This window comes from Neolamprologus multifasciatus, chromosome 7 (assembly GCF_963576455.1).
Source record: "Neolamprologus multifasciatus chromosome 7, fNeoMul1.2, whole genome shotgun sequence".
In the NCBI taxonomy this organism is placed as follows: Eukaryota; Metazoa; Chordata; class Actinopteri; order Cichliformes; family Cichlidae; genus Neolamprologus; species Neolamprologus multifasciatus.
In genome coordinates this window covers 57,742,636-57,767,175 of record NC_140445.1, presented here as the reverse complement: position 1 = coordinate 57,767,175, position 24,540 = coordinate 57,742,636, and the positions used below count along the sequence as shown (strand labels likewise).

General features: G+C 39.7%; 1 long non-coding RNA gene across 1 annotated transcript; it reads left to right on the top strand.

Annotated features, from left to right (window-relative positions):
- Positions 1–2,054: 2,054 nt before the first annotated feature.
- On the top strand, positions 2,055–7,519 carry LOC146515621 (uncharacterized). Its single transcript, XR_014874800.1, has 2 exons — positions 2,055–3,057; positions 3,313–7,519. It is a non-coding gene; the product is annotated as an uncharacterized LOC146515621 (long non-coding RNA).
- The last annotated feature ends 17,021 nt before the right edge of the window (positions 7,520–24,540 follow it).

Here is a 24,540-nt window from a genome sequence, read left to right as displayed (position 1 = left end):
CCCTCGTCTAATAATGTGTTGTCGATCTTTGACAGGGAAACACACACACACACACACACACACACACACACACACACACACACACACGCACACAGAGAGAGAGAGAGAGATAGAGAGAGAGAGAGAGAGAGCGAACCTACACTATGCATGCTTTAAACTTTCACTACAAATGATGATCCACAGGCGAACTCAAAGTTTTGGAAAAGACGAAATCACCACTCATCACCAACGTTTGGCTGCGCGCGCGTCGGCAGGTCGCCGAGCTGCAAGCAACCATGACGCGCACAATCTTGAGCCACAATAGCTGATATTCATTTTACCGCCATGCAAATCGCGACCAACAATTTCGATATAAATGCGGTACACGAACAAAATCAAATGAAAGGCAAGAGCAAAAAGACAAATAACTGTGTTATTTAATGAGATGGAGAAGGTGCTCGTTACCTCAGTGCGTCTAGATGCGAGCGCTTGGAATAGGTCGGGATTGTGTAGCTAAAGCCCTTGGGAGAACATTAAAAAAAAAAAAAAAAAACGTAACAGGAAAATGCTAATACAACACAGTATAATTTACATGTAGCTGCAATTATGGCAGAGCGAGAGAAAGCACATAGCGTTACGCAGGGAAAAACAACACAATACGTACACATACATACAAAGATCATACGAAAAACAAACAGCCGGCAATGTGCACATCAAACACACAGAAATGTTCTCAGAAATGTTATTCCTCAACGCTAGTCACTGGCAGGTACCATCCCACAGATGCACTGTGGATGAGGAGGAAAAAAAAAGCATCCATATATACACACCTCCCTTACTATCGCTGATGCTCGAAGGGTTGGGGCGACGTGATGCCACTGTGATCATTTTCACTTCTGTATTTTGATTCACCTCTATTTTCGATGCATTTTTGGAGGAAATATACTTCCATTTTCTACTCGTTTCCATCCTTTCTGTAGGAAATACTGCAAAAGCCCCAAATGGAAGCCACTCAATTCCTCCAGTCTGCGATTGACCCGCATTGACGTCATTGCGTCATTAGGTCTCCCCTGGAAACACGGGGCTCCCAAAAATAGCAACACATTAATTCAGCCTGCGCTGGGGTTGGCTTGGCGGGGGTGACTATTTGTATCAATCCATAACCCCTCCTCTGATTCTAAGCAATAATACAGTCCTCTCTCTCTCTCTCTCTCTCTCTCTCTCAAGGACGAGCTGATCACGACTCACGGCTATTTTTGGAAAGAGAGAAAGAGAGAGAGAGAGAGAGAGAGAGAGAGAGAGAGAGAGAGAGAAAGAGAGAGAAGTGGGTGTGATGAGAGACGCCCGCACCTCTGCTCTCCTCTCTGCTGGCTGGCTGGGAAACAGAAACAGCACCACGGGGATAAAAATAGCAAAAGAGCGGTCAGCCAGCAGTGGGGTGTGGGAGGGGAGGCAAGACCCTAAACCTAGTTAACGACCACCAAAAAGGCCCGGAAGTCGGCCACAGTTGACCGGTGTGTCACTCTGAGGTGGCATCTATAGCCGTTCATTCATTCTGGAATAGAAAAAAAGCCCTGGCGTTTCATTCATTCGTCCATTCATTTATTCATAGTAATGAAGTAAGAACATTTACAGAATGAAATAATAATTTCCTTCCGATGCCATTTTAGCAGTGTCGGTCTCGGTGAGCTAGAAGTATGCCAGCTGGCTACTAGAGCATAATTTTATTGTTTGTCCTTAAGCCTCGTTGATAGAGCAGAGGTGATGTACGACGCAAAACTACATCAGAGAGATTTCTGCAGTTTCTTTGTTGCAGTTTTATATGAAAAGTGTCTTTAATGACATATCTATCTGTTCTGGTACAGCTGCTGCAGGCGGACCAGATCTTTTCCCTCATTGTTTTTACTTTTCACGTTAGCAGTTTTAGGTGAAGTAGGCTGCTCATAGTATTTCCTCCTCGCTTCCTAAGGGACAAGCAAATAATACGCCTGCTACAGCGATCAGCTTTCATTTATAGATATTAATGCTGACATTCTAATCAACCGACTGAATATTTGCGTCACTGGATCAGTGTTTTTGCTAAAAAGAAAAGCATAATTTGGAGTAGTCGTGCAGAATTGACCGGCTACACTGAGCCCACTAGTGTTAATCTTAAACTACTGATGCCATCTACTGGTTATTTAACAGACCTGCATTAAATAGAAACCATGGTTGCATCATCCTAGAAGCACAGGTAGAGATACTGTAGAGGGCCTTCTCACTTGTAAACCTGCTGGTGTAGTTTGGTACTACACTAGGATTTCGTGTGCTGGAAATGGTGGGGTGGAGACACGATCGTCCTTGATTACTTTCCAGCTCGTCCAGTGGAGGAAAAATTAAATAGTGAGTAAATTTTTGGATGAAATTCCAATTGTAAAATCCATTTACATATGTCATATATATCCTTTTCTGTAGAGAAAATGAATGATGTGTATAGTTTTGCAAGCAACGATCTGTAGACAATGGAAACAGTGGAAAGATAACTGAACGGTTTGAAAGTGATATTTAAGAAGCTGCAATTGGCTCAATAAACAGCAGATGGCAGGAGGGATCACTATCTGAAGGCCAACCTGTTGCAGAACATCTATATGGTATGGTCTAATTTGGCTTATGTAAGCCTTTCACATGATGAACTGCCAAATGCAAGAACCCCTGCAAGTTGTAAATAACTTTTCATGAATATGCATGATCACTGCGGCTCTGAAATTCATCAGCTTTTCAGATTATCATATCAGGATGGCAGAAAGCTGCAGCACCAACACTAAATATAGACCCTTTTTAATATGTTTGCAACCGCTGACAGTAATATTTGCGTGTGAAGACAGTGAAACACGGAGGGACGTTTTTTTTTTCCTATTCACTTTTCACATAGATGCCCACACTGATTTACCCCAACACACTAATTACAACTTTGATCATTAACGAAACCCATTTTTCCCCACTCTTTAAATTTTCCAGCTCATCTCTCGCTAATGCTCGTCTCTTCTTATCCTGGCTCTAGGAACTCATCGTGGCATCCACAGAAAGGGGAAACAATAGGTATGTTTAAATATATATATATATATATATATATATATATATATATATATATATATATATATATATATATATTAATATTCACATATATATATATATATATATATATATATATATATATATATATATTAATATTTACATATATATTTCTGTGCTTATTGAAACCAAAACTTTACTATCTTAGTGATCAATTTCAGAGGTTTTCTGCACATTTTTAATTGCACCATTTTGCTCCCATATGTCTTAAATATAACACAGTAGGGTACCTTGGGAGACATCAGTGAAATCGCCCTGGGAGAAAATAACAGCAGCAATATCTATCCCCAGCCAGAGAAATTAAGAGCAGACGCTGGCATCCATTACAGCTCCTGACGGTAAGCAGTTTAGCTCAGCTTGCTGTAAATCACTGCCACTGGAGACACACGCTCTGCACTGGCTTTATATGTGGTTTTTATCTCCACATATTCTTGATTTATCAGCTGTTCCCTCTTGGCAAGAAATAATGGTACCACAGCTTCACCTGGTGGAGTGCCTCTGCTCTAAAGAATTTATTGATTTATTCACCAAGAGCAAGCTATTTCTTGCATACAGTCGAAGCCATCTGATGTTTGTCCTGCATCGGAAAGGGTGTGTGTCTCTTTAACATCTTATAAAAGCGCTGCAGGGAGGCATAGACTTGTTCATTTTCAATTAGCCAGAGACTCACATTAACTGAAGATATTAAAGAGGAGAGTAATACTGTTGTACAAGCCAATAGTCTGTGAAGGCTGGAATCTGCTGAGCCTGCATTGTGTACACGCAATAGACAGACACAAATACACACCGAGCCACATAGGAGCGTATCTGGTTTGAAATTCAAAGGTACATTCCCAGATGTATGTTCGCTTAGGGACAGCCGTGCATAAGTGGCTTTACATTTGCCTTCGGTGGTACCTGTTTGGCTCACTGTGTTGCTCCCTACAGGACAGCAGGCAGCACGCTGAGGATTCATAGGGGAACACTGTCAAACACCCTGCCGCATATATAGAAGAGCTTCCAGAAGACTTAAACATAAGATACTCCAACATATGCATAAATTCAGCACACAGCTCTGCAGAGCCCCATGATCCTACAATATTGATTAAAGGAGAGGAAGCTGGGTTGGTGGATAGATTAACAAGATTGCAGCCAGAAACTGCAGGAGAAGAAGGAAAATTTGGAAGACTAATTTAACCACCTTGCTGACACGTGTTTCATTTGGTCAGCTATCAACTGGCACGGTGAGCATAACTGTCTGGCTTAAACTGCTACAAGCTACCAAGGGGAGCGAAAAATTTATACACACATTTCACTGCACATACCTCGCATGCACAATATTTAATTCACTTGGCTTGATGCATAGCTACTGCATTTTAAATATCTCTGTGACTGTTAATAGATATGTGAGTGAACCTATTTCAGGGTTGATCCAAATTATTGTTGTCCCTCTATATCTTCCTGGAAGGGAATATCAGCAGATCCTATAACTGCTAACTACGATGATGCCCTTATACTCCTTGTTATTCATAGTCAGGCCAATAAACAGCAAATAAGCTGCTGTAATACTCAAACTGCCCCGTTAATGTCAACAGAAAAGCTGGGCATGTGGATTTACATGAGGATGTATGTCTTTGTAGCCCCACTAACAATACGGGCCGGTGGATTTCTATGACGACGAGTGTGGTTAAAATATTTTTACAACTCAGAATTGCATTAGCTGCATATGCTGGTTATCCCTTGACCTTGCTCTGTAGCACCTTGAGGAGGTTTAAAGTGCTATCTAGTGAAATATCTGGACATCTAGTAAACTGAATAAACTTACCTATCGATCATTCACCTTGACCCACAATCAAAATTCTTCAGTTTTTGTTGGATTCAGCTCAGCGTGCTAAAATGATAAATACTGTCAGTCTAAAAGGGTTATTCAGTATATTTGGCTGAAAAATGTCCTTTGTTTGCCTCTTCTATTTCTGTGTGTGTTGCTTCAGTGCTAATGTGCGGATGTCAGCGGTGCACCAAGGACAGAGGGGGTTCAAAGAGTCCTGTACTGAAGAGCACCACAAAGAGCTAATGAGTAATGCGCAGCACAACACCTTTATGTTTCTTCTTTAATGTGACTCTGGCTTAACAGCAGAATATTTGCAACGTCACCGTCTTTGCACAATTAGGATTTTAGCTTAAACATCAACTAATAGTAAGTACGGTTGCATAGAGCATACAGCTAATACGGCTACCATCTGTTAGTCTTAGCCTTTTACCAATTCTGAATATGATAAGGAAAATCAACAGCTCAATTGCTCTTTCTTTAGGCACTTATAGGCTAGATTGACAAAGTGGCTGCGAACAGATCGGCTCAGTAGAATCCAGATCAGCTTCAAGTCCAATTAATAAAAGCAAGAGCAGTCTAAATGAGCTGCATGTTCAGTGAATGAATTAGTAGAAAAGCTATTCAGTGGTGTAGAATGTGGACATCCAGCACGATCACTCCAGTAATTACTAGAGACAAAGTATACGAGAGAAAGGCCCAGTCAGGGTTTGTCTTTAGCATCAGGGTGCTGTCTGAAGTATCTGCATTGCTTACCTACTGAGCAGGGGAGAAAAACAGGACCCGCCGAGGATGCATAATTCACTTCTCAGCAATATTATAGAAATATCATAGATCACCGCTTGTATAAGCACTCAGCGTCCCACTGTTTGGTAAATATTGATAAAGTTGCATCATTCAGAGGCAAAAGAATGAAGCTCTTTGTCACACAGTCGATGGAATGATTTTATATCCTGCCTTGTAGCATGATGGATGATGAAATGATGAAATGCTGGCCTAAAAAACAAAAGTGAACAAACAAAACAGCAAACTCGGCTAGAATACCCAAAGGACAGTCACTGGAGAAGGAAAAAGGAGATTGATATTCTATCAACACTGTTTGTTTGTTTTGCTGTAAATCTACTGAGAATATGCCTGCACATATTAATAGAAGGAAAGCTCTATATGACTGTCAGCAGTATTGCTCCCCAGAAACTATATGTGGAGATCAAATATTTGTACTGATTTTGTCCATGCTTTGGTATTTGTAGCAATACTATGTTTGGTGGAGTGCATAATTTATTTCCCTGCTGTTAAACTCTAGAAATTGAAATTTGATCAATATCTCAACAAATAGGCTGTGGAGTTTCCTGTAACATAATTTGAAGAACTATTTTATTGTTGCATAGACAGCACTTTAAATCTATTTTTTACACATATTTTCCCCGTTGCTTGTATGATTTTTGTCATGAACTCACTCAGTGCTGCAATTATTAATTATAGGCAGCGGGTCATTATCTTGCAGCACTATTACAATGTAACTTTGAGAAAAAAAACAAACAAACAAACCCAAAACAAAAACAGCCTTCAAGCATAATGGATTCGACTCAAGAAAGCTTCAGCTGTTGTTCATACTGTATGAAATAAATGGAAAACAAAGAATGCCTGGAGCGGTAGAAAAGAGCCCAATCCATTTTTATAAAGTCATACTATTGTTTACAACGCAACAAGATGTGTAATGTTCAAGTAGATGTTTAAGGTCAAAAACAGGATCCAAACAAGGAGAACGAAAGACGGCCAGGCAAACAAGAAATAACGACAAGAAAACTACACTTACTTTCCAGCCCAGCATTATGGCAAAGCGTGTAATAGATCCGTGGGTTGGACTCTGTGGGCAGTATTTATTTTTAAGGGAATATTATTTTGTATACACATATATACATTTTGTCATCTTTGTTCTTCTTTAAAGGAGTTTGTAGTGCAGTAAAACCAGATAAAGAAAGCGTGACAGCTCTTGAGTGATGGATAATAGGTATTTATTTGTAAATAACTGGACACGAATAACTTGAGCTTATTAGATAATATTATAATACAGTATATTTCTAACTAAGTAGGCCTTTCATTCTCTTTCTGTTGACAAGACTTTCGTTAGCACATCAACTTATGTAAGGCAGATGTGAAATGTAAAAGTCAGAGATCAGATGTAGCATGATATTTATTACTTAAATGATGCCAATATAAACAAAGGTAGTACAATTTCAAGCATAGTTTTAGAGATAAAAGTCATTTTATGAAAGTTTGACCTTATTTGACCTTGAAGAAGAGGTCAAAGGTCAAAAATAATGTGATATTTAGAATCACCATGTATTATTCTCTATATGCCTATATGTTTTACATACAAGCAATTGCAATAAAAATGTAGTTTTAAGTAGCCATATATAGGACTAATCAGTGTATTGGCCTTGAAGGAGAGGTCAGAGGTCAAACGTGACATGATGTTTTAAACCTTTATACTGTACTTTCTACTTCTTGACAGTACACACCACATTTGTAAGAATCATAGTTTTAATTTTTCTGGTCAAATTTCAACCAATAAATTATTAAGTTGTTCTTGAAGACATTGATGGATAATGGACAGTTAACACACATCTACACGTCTGCAAAGTTTTATCAGAATTCATTAGACACTTTTCGAGCAATCAGGTTTACAGACAGAATGAAATGCACGCAAACCAAAAACAAAAAATAAAAATCTGTAATTTGTGTGCTGAGATAGGGAATAGATCATGCCACTGGGGATCGTCTGGAACCAACAAAGAGCTCCTGGTGCACAGGGAGAAAAACACTGGAGGTGAATCCGCTGCTTTGAAAAGGCAAGACATAAAGGATTTGTGGTAAATGGGTGTGTAATCCAGCAGGATTACACTATGATAGGTCTGAATTCATCTTAGCTGCATTGTTTACCAGCTATGTAAGTACACTATAATGATCTAAGATCAGCTTTTTTGGGCAGGTCATTTTCTGTGAAGATTTGTGCTGCTCAGTTTTGTGTGTATGCCTTATCTCAAGATTTCTTTTTGCTCAAGCTTCCTTCTATAACTAGTCAAAAAGACCAGCTGCCTTGAACTATTTCATTTTTCCTGCTAAGAAATAGGGCTTCTCCAGCAGTTCAGCATGTTGAACGACTCTACTCGCTACATTATTTACACCAGAAGTTTTCATATCTTTTAGGATCTCAGATCTTTTTATGGTACAGAACACATTCAAGGCGACACTCTCACCTTCCTAACGTTAATTTACCTGGCTTGGGCTTAAGGTGAGATCACACACTAAATGAAACCTTTCTCAAATATTTCTGATCATGTAGTTATTAGTGGCTTATAAGCCAAGCTACACAGTAGAACAGTTCGTTGCACCCGGAGAAGAGTGGGTGATTTCATGACAGACTGATGTGATGTGTCATAATGTGTGTCATAGCAGAGTTGGCCCAAAGAGCATGTAGGAGCAATTAATGGGCACAACATGCTTGTTTTATTGATCCAATCTGCTTTAATGTGCTTGTAATCATAGCACAAATTTATAATTTATAGTAAATTATCTTCCGGATGCCTTTGATCATGCACTGAATTGGAAGTACCACTGAGCTACAGCATGGACCTTAGCAGATATTGCACTGGCATAATGGTCAGTAAGAGTACTTTATTCACAGCACTTCATCACGGCAATGGGGATTTCTTTAATAGCATTGCTAAATTGATTAAAAATGGATTCAGAATGCCAAAATGTTTCTGCACAGCTGGTGAATATGAATTTAGCTGGCTCCAATGCAAGCTCACCTGATCTCACTAACCCTTAGTTGCATGGGAAGTAGAATTAAAGGCCTTATGATAAGACACAACTTACCACAGTACTTCTTTAGATGTTGATTTATGTTTTTTTCTGGTATCATATTATCTTTTATCAGTGGTTAATGATTTATTCCAGCTGAGTTGAGTGTATGATGCAAGAGTTAGGCTTTTAAGTTTAAGTACTTAACATTGCCGTCCCAGCTGTCTTTTTTTTTTACTTACCCTCTTTTCTATCCATATGCGCATTACAGCAGTGACCTGACTGGGACTGCCTGGAGAGAAAATGTCAGTGATATCCACTCAATTCTCCACCTTCTCAGCAGGGAATCAAAGGGATGTGTGAGTGTGTGTGTGCGTGCGCGTGTGTATGCATGGGCACTTCTGTGTGTTTATGGGACACATAAGTGAAGACACAGCTGGAGCCCTAGCACTGTTATCAGCTTTCCCGAGGGACGGGGGAAGGACACTGGAGAACTGCTTGTGCAAGATTTACTCCACGTTTTAGATGTTGTGGACGACGGGAAACTGCAGCCTGCAGTTGCATCCTTTGTCCTGTGTGAGGCAGCAGAGATACAGCCCTCCATTCTTTCATGATGCATGGCATGTGCTGGCCCTGCCGCAGAACTGACACACATGAAAGCTTGCACACACACCCCCACGCACACATATGTCCACAGACGCTCAGTGAGGCCAACATGCTGGACGCAGATTTAGACTGGACACAACAGATCAGTGGCGAGTCAACTCTCTTCATTTCAGACTGACACAGATGGTGATGGTGCATAAAGTATGTGGATGGGGAGGAGGAGTTGGTGCTGACGGACTGTGAATTGTTATAAATCTTTGTCTTGTACGGAACAAAGAGATTCCATCCCACACTAACAGGCAAAAGCTTTTCGTGACACCTTTCTAAGATAGTGGGGACAGATGTGTGTGCGGTTGATTGATGGTAATGTTTTGCTTGAAAAATTGGAAACGGGGTTAGGAATGCATTGAGGCAGGACAGAGTAGGCATGAAGAACACTGTTTCTTGAAACTATGCTTAAAGGATAAATATGATTTTGCCCTTGAAAAGGGAAAAGGGACAAAAAAAAAAAAAACCCCTGGAAAAGGTATTGTCTTCATGTAATGGGGTGAATAGAGGCTGTTCAGTAAAATCGTTCACATACTGAGTAATTCTTCAAGCGTTTATCATGGAATGACTGACTGTCAGGACATTTCCATTTCCCATCCATTCTCATCAGCCAAATGGCCCAGTGATGAGTGACAGGCCACACATTGCTACCTCTTGCCCCAACAGGTGCTGCATAATGATGTATTTTGACCACACATGCACACACTGAAATGCATATGCACCAACCGAGCCCATGTAATCCAAAAACACCTGCAGCCCTGACAGTTGACATTTAAATGATAAATATTAAATGATAATTATGCAGCATGTTAATTAGCTAAAGCTGAAGAGGTGACTGTTTCAAGAGTGAAACTCATTGCGTTTCTGGTTTAACATTGTCATAAATAGATTCATGAGGTAACATTAAATGGCCTGCTGAGGTGCAGCTCAAAATTCACTGAATGGCAAATCAGATGGTCAATGGAAAATAATTGTCAGGTTTAGTGACGATTAACGGGCACATAAAGTGCAAGTATAACTTTCTCTTTTTTGTTTTTCTTTTTTACTTCCTTCTTTGTCTCTATACCCCTACAGATACTGCTGCTTCACCATTGTCTGTTTTTTTTTATGACAACTGTGTGCATGGTTGGCTTGAATACCCATGTGTACACATTTACATCTGAGTGTGTAAATGTCCTAGTGCAGTTCAATAATAAGCTGTTGATTAATGACTTCAGCATTCTGAGGGCATCTCATTGTCCTGTGGCTTACTACAGGGGCTTGACCAACCGCGACATACATACATTTACTCGCACACATTGTCTAACATGTTTTCTCATTACCACCTATGACTATTAACCTTGGCTGATTTACCTTACATCCTAGAGGCTTTATTGCGGGAGAAACATTACCTCGTAGCTTCCCGGTGACCCATGATAGGGTGATAACGACCCAGCAAATACTATGACCCTCAAAGTGAAAAAAAAAAGGAATTTAACTATTATTAATCTGTCCCTAATGTGTGATACAAATACACTGAACTCAGATATTATGCTTGTGATTATGAAACTACCTTTTCTGTCTTCTGCAACCCTCAAATGAAGTAACTTATAACTATACTGACAGCTGTTAAGTAGGCTTCATTGCTACAAACAGTTACTTGTAGAAAACCTTTTGTAACCTCTGCAACAGTTCAGAAACTCTAAAAAGAAAAACAAAAGCATCCTGCTGGTTTGCAGGATGCAGAAGTCACACAACCGTGCAATTACATGGTTTGTGGCAGTTTGCCAGATGGTTTGTATTTGTTTGTGTGTGTATGTGTGCGCGCGTGTTTCTCTCGAGTTTGTGTATAGCACTTTTAAACTAAAATCTGTGACACAACACTTCACAGAAGCTCAGCAATCAGCTCTTGGAAATCTAAATGGTGAGCAATTGGCAGCCTTCCTCATGTTCAGACTTGTGGGATGTAAGTGGCTTACCAGCTTCCCCCTTAAAATCCCATGAAAACCCAGTCTCTGTCATCAGCAGTCTAACTTGTGCTTAGAGCCTTGGGATTCAAGATGGCACCCCTTTATAGAAGACAGTAAGAGTCTTATCTGTGAAGGATTACCGAGAACACTCCAAAGGGATAGCATCTTCATCAAATATAATTAACACGATTCCTACTTTTGACAAGCTGGAGATAAGAGCTGTGATTAAAGAAGGATGTGTCAAATGTCAAATGCAGAATGGATGTCCAAGTTCTTAAAATAAATTATTAATTCACCCAGGCATTTTAATTTCCACTGCAAATGCAATTTGGGACACACATGTAGTTTGACATTTGCTGTCATGATCTATGTGTGGGGATTAGGCTGTCACTTGAAGTTTTTGTCTGTAAGAAACATTCACGCTACTCAGTAAAGGTAAGTAGTGTACCTTTACTTAGTAAAGGTAGGATTTGACAAAGCAGTGATTGCTTTGTCAAATCTAAAAAATAGGCATAAATTAAAAGTACCAAAGTAAAGAGATTTCTCACTTTTTTCCTCAGACAGTACTCACCTGTTTGCATCCATCCTTTAATTACTGCCATTATTGCTGAATGCTCTGAATGCTCATAGGAAACTAGCGGTTTCTATTTTATGGGCATGTCCATCTCCTGTTAACAGTGAAATCACTTGGTTAATGCAATAAGTTTAACCATTTGTTTGGCAACACTCCACCATAGAATATCTTTAATCCCCACGTGTGAATATTGGCAGTCAATCATGTCACACACTGCTCAAGCTTTTTAATTCAGCTGATTTTTTTCATTAATGTACTTAAAATACCTTTTTTCAGAGATACATAGTGCTCACAGGATCGCCATTACAGACATATGATTTATAGGCTATTATGCTGGACATTAAATAGAATGTACCTCAGCCTTAAACATATGCAGTAATAATGTTAATCAAATAAATGCTGATGGTGAACATCTTTTGCACAGAATAATTAGTTTTACTTTAGAGACTATATGAAAAATTATCCAATAACACAATTTGATGTATAAATGAGTTCTTTTCATAGTGTTTTATAGTTTCTTTTCCTAAAGGAATTGAACAACTCCTCCACCGCTTGTTATTGTCAGCTAATAATAAATAATTGGTGGCAATATAGTGGCTATTTATTTAATTATAGCAGTAATAATATTTTAAAATTCTTCAGAGCCACGAAGGAGTGCAGGTAGCATAAAGATGGTTTTGTTTGTGTGTGTGTGATTGTGGTGGGTACAATTATTTGCTTTGCCTGTTATTACCTTGATATATATATATATATATATATATATATATATATATATATATATATATATATATATATATATATATATATATATATTTCAATATTAAGGCTGACTTTGTAGCAAGCATTCTGTTTTTTTTTGGATAATTCCAACATAGCTTAACCGGCAACAAGTTAAAAAAAACAACAACAAGAACTTATTGAACACTACCCGACTGAAATTTGGATAATGTGAAACAGCTGTTGTGTTTTTCTAGTTTAAAATTTATGATGGAAGTGCCCATTCCAAAAAGTACCAACAGGGGTTTAAAGCTTGTTTAAAGATTATTATTATCTCTACTGTTGCCCAGAGATGGGCAGTAACGCGTTACTTGTAACTTGTTACTGTAATCCGATTACTTTTTTCAAGTAACGAGTAAAGTAAGGGATTACTATTGCAAAAACGGTAATTAGATTACCGTTACTTTCCCGTAGGAACGCTGCGTTACTGCGTTACTAAAACCGTGATTTTCTTGCTAGAATGTCTCATGACAGTGACGTAAACGAGTGCGACGTTTGTGACAACAGCTGTGTGCAAATCAACAATGGATCATATATCGAGTGCGGGAGAGAGCATGAGCGTGCAGCGTTTAAAGCGTGGAAGTACTGACCTTATTTTGAGTTTGATTCCGTAAAAAGTGACAAAAACATTAGTGTCCGCTGTGCGTGGGAAGAAAACTTCTTTTTACAGCGAAAAAACCCTAAACTTCCAAGCAAGCACCGAGTAGCTACGACGTAATGAGAAACTCACAGAGAAACTGCGGTATCCTTCCACTGACTGCTGCGGCACACCTGCACCAGGATAAACCTCCGCCTACCCCACTCCTGCTTTACAGGTGAAAATAGAGCAAAAGGACCGCTAGTCTTTGACTTTATTTATTTTCTGCTGTGTTTTACTTGCATCTGAAAGAGTGAGTGTAAACACAATCTATATATATATATATATATATATATATATATATATATATATATATATATATATATATATATGTTTATTTATTTTATGTGCTGGAATGTGCAGAAAATAGGTTTAAATGTTAAACTAATTTCTTCCAGTCAGAGAATGGTGCATATAATTAAAATTTTACTTCATGCATAAAGTTAAAAGATTAAAACTAACAAAACAAGTTTTAAAAAGAGACTTTTCCATTTGATTACATTTTGTATGATGGATTATGTAGAAAAAGTAGAATTGGGCTGAAAGATCTATCGCTTTATCACCTATTCAGGTTGTAAATCATGTTTTTAAAAAGTAACTAAGTAACTAAGTAACTAAGTAATTAATTACTTTTGAAAATAAGTAATCAGTAAAGTAACGGGATTACTTTTTTGGGGAAGTAATCAGTAATTAATTACTGATTACTTTTTTCAAGTAACTTGACCAACACTGCTGTTGCCTAGCTGAAAAGTCAGCCATATTCTTATGAGCCTTTTAGGCTAAAGTGAGAAAAAAGCCAGGCTTGTTTTCAATAATACATATAAAGTTTACCTTGCACACTTTGAAAAACTGTATATGGCAGTATTAGGCAGTATATGGCTGAAGCTATCCTTCCAGACATCTGAACTTGCAATATTGTGATTCTTTCTCTCTCGGTCAGTTTTCTGTGCATAGCAAATGCATACTGAGTGCTCCCAGACCACAGTGATTGAGGCAAGTAGTCTGGCTTTGCGAGGCTAATAAAATGTATCTTATGTCATAAAAAGTATAGCTAAGGATGACTTCTTTATGGATGGATGATTGATTTCAAGGTTAAAAAAATGGAACATAGTGCCTGCTTCAGCCCTTGCCTCACTAAAACTATGGGGAGGATGTATACAGCCGCTGACTTTAACATTTTACTTCAAAGGCAAGCAACAAAACAAAGTAGAACATATTTACAAGAAAAGTAAAAAAGTGTGGTGAGAGGCTGGGATCTTAAGGGTGAGAAGCGAATGGATAATTTATTTACAGAGTGATTCAAAAGTCATTCAAGGATCTATCCCTGAAATATTTATGTATATATTAAACTGTGATGCATCTAACGCAATAATTCTGTGTGCTTTGGGGGTGGGGGTGGGATTGGGGCTGTTGACAGATACAGAATTAGATTTTCTGGATGGCAGGTTGAGATAAGTGGTGGTTGTGCTTGTACAACAAGAGGTAAGAGAGGTCAAAAGGAGCATTATATCAGTGACTTTAAACATTGGTGCAATCCATCATTCACTCAGGTTTGGATGGGTGCATGTGATTTGTCTGTGATGTGCTTTTGTATTTATGGGATAATGATGGAGGGAATTCATCCAAGCATACACATGCATAGCAAGCAAAATGCAAGTGTGCACGCACACACGTGCACAAACGTGCACACACTGATGTGCAGTGTCACAGACAAGTGATCAAAAGAAAATTGCAGTGTGCTTTGGGAACCCTGATGGGAATGGGATGAAATTAAAGAAGGTGCTTAATTCAATGCGACACATCCATTTACACAAAGTAAATGGCTAATATTCAAGTGTACATTGGCTTAAAGCTCAACACAACTTATACCAAGTGCTTGCTGGGTCAGGGTAGAACAGAATATGGACATGCCATGTGTAGCATGTAGTACAGGTTACAATTTATTCAATCCCAGTGTTGTCAAGCAGAGCAAAGGAAGAAGTCTCACTTGATCAAATTCAATCCCCCGTCTGGCTTTGAAGCATGCTTTCATAAAAATTGCACATACATATTCAGTTACCCTGCACATATAAAACTCTCTCTGAGGATGCTTTCCTATTTCACTGTCTACTAATGTGTTGTGATCCCTCACATTTTCCAATGCAAATATGAATCAAGAGCAATAAGCTCCTGAGAAGGGGAAGCTGAATTTTCTGTCTTTGCCCATAAGGCTCCGGATATTGAGTGAAATAGACTAAACACACCCATTATACAATAAGTCTGCTCTTTTGCCTGTCAAAAGATGAAACCAGAGGAACAGTATGTAAGAAAATGCAAAATAAGTGCAAGATTTATGTGGAGTTACAAAGACGAAGTTTCAGTAATACTGGCATTGTTGGGAAGCTGCTATTTTAGTTCTTATTTACAGTCACTCTGTGTTCTGGTTTCCCATAAATGGCCTCTGGCTCTTGAGCATCCCATGCCCCTGGGGGGCCAGAACATCTGTCAGTGTGGACAGTCATATGAAACATGCATAATTTCCCAGGGAATGGCTAATTCTTCTTTGATAGACAAGGAGAGAGGAAAAATACCCACAGTAATGATAACTGAGAAAAGTGTATATCCAATTATTTGTGTTAAAAATATTCAGCACTGCTAAAGATGTTTTTCTTTAGATTAAGTACCACTGTCTATCCATTAATTTTCTACCACTTATCTGGAGTCAGCCATGGTGGCAGCAGGCAAACCAAATTAAACTGAATGTCTCTCTTATCAGCAATGTTTTCTATTTCCTCCTAGGAACCCCAAGGCATTCCCAAGCCAGGTGAAATATGTCTTCTCTAGTCATTTCTAAGTTCACCTGGATGCCCGGAAGTCCTCAAACTAGAGGAAGTCACCCAATCTGCATTCTGATGAGGTGGCTGAACCACCTCATATGGTTACATTTAATGTGAAGGATCCCAGCTTTTACTTATGAAGGAATAAAATCTCAGCTGTTTGGCCAACTATATGTTGGTCAGGTCCAGCAGTTCCTCATTTCCAGATGATATTCTTCATTCAGGTCAGCAGACTTCCTCCTTGCTTCCTCCTCCTTTTCCTTTTTGACTTATCTAATGGTTTGCCATAACTTTGTTGAGCCAACCAATCTTTATCCATAGCCTTTCTAAACTGCTCCAACACCTGGGTCCATGACCACCACAGCTGCAGCTGCAGCGCTTTGGTCTCTCTGCTGGCAGTCAGGCGTTCCAGTTTATCGTCACTACACTTTTGGGTTTACCACATATCCTGGCCATCTGATCAGACTCATCAGCAGATGGAGAACAGTTCACAGCTCTGCGTTTCTTGCCCTTGAGTATTGAACAACCCTATTCTTGAACATGGTGTTTGTTATAGCTAATCCATTGCCGTAACAGTATTACAGCACTACTCTGGTTCAGATCAATCTGCACAACCCTTCCCCATAGTCGATGTCAGTTCAGAAATCTCCCAAGAGACGTGTAAATTTTCATAGAAGAAACCCTTAAGTCCAGCTTCTCCGGTAGACTCAGCAGTCAGAACCTTTCTGTCACGGTCGAATAGAGGTGACTTGCTCATTCTCTTGGGAGAACTCCAAAAGATTGCCCTCTGCCATAGACTCACAACTATGGATTGATATATACCCACCAAAGCAATCTCTTTAGGTCCTAGTACTATAATGGTCAAAGAAGTTATTGATGTAGAGATAGCAGGTATCTACAGTGTAAAACATCAGGCAACGTACCGCTATCACCAGAGAAAACACTATTACTGTCAAAGCCTTTATGATACCCCAAATCAAATACATAAATAAATGAACACAATTACTTTCACTAAGCTTGTACGTTGAGGCTTCAGAGTGAATGCCTGTTACAGAGCAGCAAAACATACAGCAAATGAGACCCCATCAAAACAGTTTCTATTCTTTTAAATGCTTTCCTGATGTGTGTAATAGGTCAGAGTAATCAGCATTTTATTTCTGCTCAATTAAAACAAATTGTTTTTTCTAAAGGCTTGACAGAAATAATAGGAATAACACATGCACAGAGAGATACACACACACACACACACACGAGCTCATCATCTCTTCTAGGCTGTCTTTCTACTTTCTAATTCACTCTATTTCCCTGCACTAATCCCCTGTTCGGTGTGAGGTGTTTTATTCTGTGCCTGTCAGCAGTTTGAAACAGCAGGCTCATATCCATTCATGGCATTGTGTTGTACAATTACACTGACAAATGCTTGAGTGATTTTCTTGGCGGTGTTTCATTAAAAAAAAAAAAAGTCAGTACAAGGGGGTAAAAGAAATAGCTAGAGAATAAAACGGTGTTTTTCCACTATGAGGCTTCTCTCATAAATATTATAATTGTCCAGTAATAGAAAGAGAGAAAGCACCCACAGATATTTCCAGTTTTCTGGTTAGCACGGGAAGCCTTAACTTGTCTGCAAGCTGAACTTGGAAGATAATAAAGGAAATCTAAATGGTATCTTCATCATTATGCTGTCCCATAAAGGGATGACAGCACAATGTAATACTTGCAGATTTTGCAGACAGAGGCACACGAGGGGAATGGTAATTCTTTAGTGGTTTGTGCCAAGCTTTCTGTGATAAACATAATCTACAGTAAAGTCAAAAATGTGTGTGGACATTTGTGTTTGACATTTGGAAAAACAGTGACAGCGGATAGCTGTTCACACGGGGAGACCCTTTTTGTCACTTGCAATCATGAGTTAAAACATTTTCCGTCAGTATTCCAGTTGCAACAAAGCTAGCCTTTGAATGTAAATGGCTGCGTCTTACTGTGCGACTGTCCTCATATGTAAATGTGCTACTGGGTCTAATTATTATCTTGGAGATGTAGGACAGCCCTAACGATAACACAGCCAGCCCAAAGGTTTCTCATAAACTTTTAATCATTTTTAAAACAATTGTTGCCCATGATAAGGTGGGCATGAGTCCACAGACTCAAGTTTGTACTAGCAAGAAAACAACTGACATCTAATGTCACACAGAGCAGAAGCAATTATAGTTATCTTAACATTTCCTTGTTTTTGAAACGCAGAATGTCAAGATGCAAGACAACATCCCACTAATGTGATGTGATTAATTGAGATGCCACTCGGAAGGTTATTGTGGTTTGAGCTGATTAGCGGGGTCAGACGCTTCAGGCACACCTGCTCTACTGAACTAGACACTGTGAGCAAAGCAGTCGAACAGCATGATGCAGACTGCAGACGCACACCCACACAAATGCACCGCCACAATTGTAAACAGAGACAGACAAATAGAGACAGGAACACACACACGGAAAAAGGTGTGGACAGACAGGCTGACAGATGCATAAATATAACGCGAGAGTGGCAGAAACATTACTTTTCATGGTAATTAGCTGTCTGATCAAGTGACAGAGACAAATATAGGTGGCCAAATACTGGTAGCTCTTCGGCAGTGAATCATAATACACACTGTAGAGAGAATAATACTGCTTTAAACTAATGAGGTTTGCGTTCCAGAGAAATGCTGATCCTTTTTAAAAAAACAAACAAAAAAAACCTCTGTAAAGTTTAAACTACTTTGAACAACAAAGTCAAAGTCAGACAACAAGAGAATTTCTATTCTATTCTATTGACAACACTGCATATATTTCACTCCAACACTCCATGAGATTTCATTAGGGATTTTTTTTTTTTTTTTTTTTACCATTTTTTGCGCAATGATCAAACCCAAAGATGCAATCAATTACATAATAAATTTGAAAATACACTCCAAATGTCCTTTCAGTATTTTGATCTACCCTAGATTATATACCCCTTTGTGGTTAGGTAAAATCAGTACCCATATACTGTAATGTCACTAAACTTTCATTCACAATTTTTGCCATTATGATCTTAAAAAAGGGTGGCAGTGTGATAGTCCATATTTTTTCAGTATCCTCAAAAAACAGAAAAGTAATTTAAGAGCGGCGAGAAAATGAGTACCAGTCAGATGATAGAAGTATATGTGGAGAGATGAGCCACTGCTTTTTGATATCAAGTGATGAGATTGGAAATAAGAGCTTGACACTTGATCAGGTAGGGAGAACAGTTATGGAGCTGAGAAAAGGGGCAAATAGTGATGGTAAAAGGTACAATAAATCCAAGATTTAGACCAAATACTTACACTGTGGCTAGAGCCTTGGATTAAACACATTAAGTATAATTTATTAAGGACCTTCATAGGAGCTAGGAGATGGCTGCTTTTTTACAGTGAACAGAATCATGCATGGTTAAATGCTGTTTAACTTTGTTTCCAATCCGTATGCAAGGTTAATTGTTGATTCCTGTTCCCTACACAGACACCCGAGTAGACTCAACCTTTTCAGCCCATTCACAGAAAGAGTGCAGTTAACCGGACCTGATCTGTGTGTTATGTCAAATGCATAAATATTATACAGCATATAATCTTGAATGTGTCTTGTCTTCTTCTGGAAAAAAACAAAAAAACACCCCCAAAAAACCCTCTACCAAACCACTGTTAACGGAAACTGCAGCCATGACAATAAAACCTGATTTCAGTGTCTTCACACAGTGTTTGCATTTCGGTTCGGTGTTTAGTGGCGCATACAGTACGTTCCCATCGGTGTTACAGAACAAATGACCTGGTGCAGTATTACTTTGATCCTCTGAGGGTACATGGTCTAACTCACATCAAGTGTGTGTTGATGTTCCCATTTTTTAAATTGCTCACTTGTTCTTTCTCTCTTACCCTCTATTCCTGGCTCCTCAGCCATTTTTGGTCCCTAGGGGGGTGGGGGTGACAGAGTTGGGGGGGGCTAGCGAGGGAGGGTGGTGGTGAGAGGGATGGGGTGGAATCTAGGACACATGAAATATTGAAATCCTTCCTGGGGAGTCCTCATCATCAGCATATGTTGCGCTCATCTCTGGTTCACTGTCTCTTTTTCTGCCTCGGCAGCTCCTCTTACTATTCCTCCCACTCATGGTGTCAAAGTTCCTTCCGTACTCATTCAGACTCCGTATCATTCATTCATTTATTCACTCATTCATTTATTCTGAAGACCAAAAAAATAAATAAAAAATAGTACCTTAACTCAAACAGCTCTGTGCCTCTTACTCGAACAAATTGTTTTGTTCACATGAGTGGCAGCATACCCCTGAGATCTCTTTTGCACCATTAAGCTTTTGGCCTATTCAGCGATACCGCCCCTTCTATAGCATACACAGTCTATGCCTGCATGAATTCTAAAGTGTTCTACTGATTGTTTTCCATGCAAGATGCATAGCGTTTTATGTACTTATAATTGATTGTGCTTTATTTATTTATTTAAATCCTGAAAATCCTAAAGCAAATAAACTCATTAGAGTCTGGGTGATATTATTAGCAGCAGAATCAAGCAAACATGAGATTTTTATTCATCTCTCATCATTTCTTACCACCGTCTCTTCTTGTTCCCACACTTTTGGTCTTCTTCTTATTTGGGCCATATTCACACGGGGTTGTTATTTTCAGGTGGTTTCAAGAGTGAAAATTGTCACAGTGCTCACAGTCCTGAATCACCCACTTGGGAAATGAAGAAGAGATGAGAGAGAAAGAGAGATGGGAGTGAGAGATAGCCCATAAATGTAAACTGGGCAAATGTCCAGACATTTAAAGCCTTCCTTTATAGGGAAATAGCTTCATCAAATAAACAGGTGTGCTGATCTAGAAACCCAGGAAGCAACATATCAGTCCTGAGGGATTTATATAGAGAGGCCACTCACTCAAAGTGTTGCGTGACCTTCAGGAGCAATCTGACACTCTGTTAAGCCTGGCCCACTTAGTTTCATTTGGTTGTAATTGGCTTAATAGCCCACAGATACAGAGGGCAGGAAAACTTTCCTCCTAAAATTAGACTTTTTCATGCTGGACCTGCTGCTCTACCAAGACGGAATCTTGACATTATAGAGTGAGGATGGAAAGTGTGGAGCTGTTTGTTTGTTTGTTTGTGACAAAAGGGGAAAAAGTGATTTTCTCTCTTGGGGCAAAGCAGTTTCCTAAACACATTTGGAATGTTTTCCTCAAGTGGCTTAGCAGCAATATGTGTGTGTGCGTGTGTGTGCGTGTGTGTGCGTGCCACAGCTCCATTTTGTTGATGATGCTGTCACTGCTGCTGGCATCTTGGATACGTACCAGAATCTCTCCAGGCAAAAGAAGGGGACCATATATCTCTTCTTGCGTCACACACACACAAACTCACACCTCCTCTAGCCTCTTCCATCCTCTTTTCTCCCATGTGTGGCCTTGGTGGGCTGTGTGGCCTGTAGGAACAGAGAGTGTGTAACTAAGCACATCCTGTCATACAGTCATGCTATCTTCCCCTGGTCCAGACCTCGCCTTTCCTTCATGCTCCGTTTGCCAGTTATTCTCAGGAGACTACTGCTCTGAATAAGAGGTCCTGCAGTATGAAGGCAGGCTGTATTAGATTACAGTTACAAACATCTAACTACAGTATTAAAAAAAATAAAGGAGCACTTAAATGACACGCTGAATAGTCACCAACAAAATATTCAGGTTGAAAATCTGTACTGTTTACATTGTGTATTGCAGTGAGAACAAGTGGATGTAACAATGGTCAGTGGAAATCATAACCAACTATTTGAAGGCTGGATTCAAAATCAAACACAAAAAAGGTAAACATTTACTTAGAGGTTGATCAAACTTGCATTACAGTGTAGCTGAATCTCCCTCCAGATTCAAGATCAGTGCATCAGTGGACAGTATGCTGCACTTTTTGACTGCATTAGATGCACCCATACATAAGGTTCTCAATCGGACTCAGGTCTGGGGAAAGTCATTATCCAGGAACTGCCTACACACTCTTGCCACATGAGGCCTGACACTGGGTCTAAGGATTTCATCGCCTTGCCTAACAGCAGACAGGGTTCTGTGCCTCCCCAGACCATCGGCTGCTAGCTTGGTAATGCTGGATGATGTTGCAGGCATCTTAAAGTTTGCAACGTTTTTCCAAACTTTTTCAGGCCTGTCACATTTGCGCAGTATGAACCTCATGTGTGAAAACACTAAAGGATTATTGGCCACCATATCACCCTCATGGCACCCTCAAGGAGTTCGTTTGTGACAGTTTGGTCAAGAAACATGTGCATGAGTCGCCGGCTGGAGGGCATTTTGTAGGGCTTTGGCAGTATCCCTCCTTTCCTCTTGGCAAAAAGGAGTTGATAGTGTTCCTGCTGTTGGGTTGATGCCCTTCTCCGACTCTGTCCAGCTCTCCTCATATGGTCTTCTGGTTATCTCCTCCACACTCTTGAGACTGTGCTGGGAGATACAGCAAACCTTTTTGCGACAGCGTGTATGGATGCGCCACCAAAGAGGAGCTGGACTACCTGTGCAATTTTAAATAGTCTGTGGGTAGTGACAAGGACACTGGAAAAAACATAACCTAGAGAAAAAATAAAATCAGTGTGAAAGGATAAGGAGTGAGCAGTGGCTTCTGGTATGAACTTTGATGTAATATCCAAAGAAAAGTGCATCAATCTGTCAACCATCAGGTGGAAACGAATGCTCTGCATCAGTACATCTACTCCAAATTACTGGTGAGATTCTCGTGAAAAGCAATGCTGTTAATCTTGTCACCTACTCCGTGTATATACCCTCCTTTAATTTCCTGGACATGCATCAAATATTACAGTATTGCTTAGGTTACCACTGCCTAAGACACCTGTCCCCCATGACAACCGTGTCTTGGAAAAATAGTAAATTCAGCTTTCCTTCAACCTTCCCTCTAAAAAAAAAAAAAGATGAAATGGAGTTTGTAAGCATATAAGACAGGGACAGCTTACAGTGAAAGCCTGCTTTCTGTAAGCACCCTGAGAGCAGCACCCTTAAAGCTGGTGGAGATCTGCTGTCTTGCTCAAGAACATAACCCTGGATATCACAGGCAGCTGGAGCCTTCAGAGATGGTTGAACGAGATCATGTCAATCAAGCAAATTAACCCGCCATAAGAATTGGCTCTGATACTATACATTTCTCTTTCATATTTGCTGCAGAACTGTGTCACAGTGTTAATGCATTCCCATCATCAGCTATGCCAGCTGTTACATAACAGTGATAACAAGTGGGAGTGCAGAGAAGAAAACAAGAATAAGCAGACAGAAAAGTAAAAATAAATCTTTGGTTGAATCACAAGTAAGAAGACAAAAATAATAATTTTCTTATTTAATGAATTCTCTTAATACACCTAACCATCCGCTGAACTAAAGTTAAATAATAAGAAACCATTTGCAAGAAGAAGGCTATCACTCACTGACTGAGTTTGAGTAACTAAGTATAGTACAGAGTTTGACTAGTATTATGGCAATTATTGTGAAGTAGGTTAGGACTAGGGATGGGTATCGTTTAGGTTTTATCCGATACCGGTGCCAAACCGGTACTTTTGAAACGGTGCCGGTGCTTAAACGGTGCTCGAACCGGTGCTCGAACCGGTGCTCGAACCGGTGCTCGAACCGGTGCTTAAAGAATGGAAAACACAAACTTTGTCCTAAAACCTCTCACGTTTAGCTGTTTTTTTGTAAAAAGATAACAATGTTAGTCTTCTCTGCAGCTATAGGGCATATATGGTATCACTTTTGGCTGGAAGCAGTGCTTAAACAATGGAAAAACACAAACTTTGTCCTAAAACCTCTCATGTTTAACTGTTTTCCAATTTTCTTTGGTCATTTTAGCCTTTTTGGCCAGGGTGAAGGGAGCATCTGCCATCAAACAAGAAGACAGCCGCATTTAACTACGACGGTGTTTGCTAGTTCACCTTACATGCATTAATGTAATAACGTGGTTAGCCTACTCAACGTAAATTACACACGAACAACATTAAGCTACTGACCCAGAGAAGAACGGCTGCTGCTGCCATCATCATCCGTCATCATTTCTGTTACACTGGCAGGTCTAGGGGCCATAATGGCACCGGATACCAGTACCCATCCCTAGTTAGGACCATGAAGTCTAGATGCCGCTGCTGGTGGTGGCAGACCAGAGTTAGCAGACGGCTGGTGAAGATTTTGAATGCGACTCCCTGAACATCCAGGATGAGGGTGGACATGGGGATGATGAGGGCTGCACAAAAGACAGTCTGAGAGGAAGAATGACAAAACAACAAAAGCACTTCAACAATGGGGATCAGAGACTGATTGGCTGACAGAAGACGGCCAAGAAGATCAGTGTTGGTTTGTGGAAGTGATGAAAAGGATATAGCAGCAGGA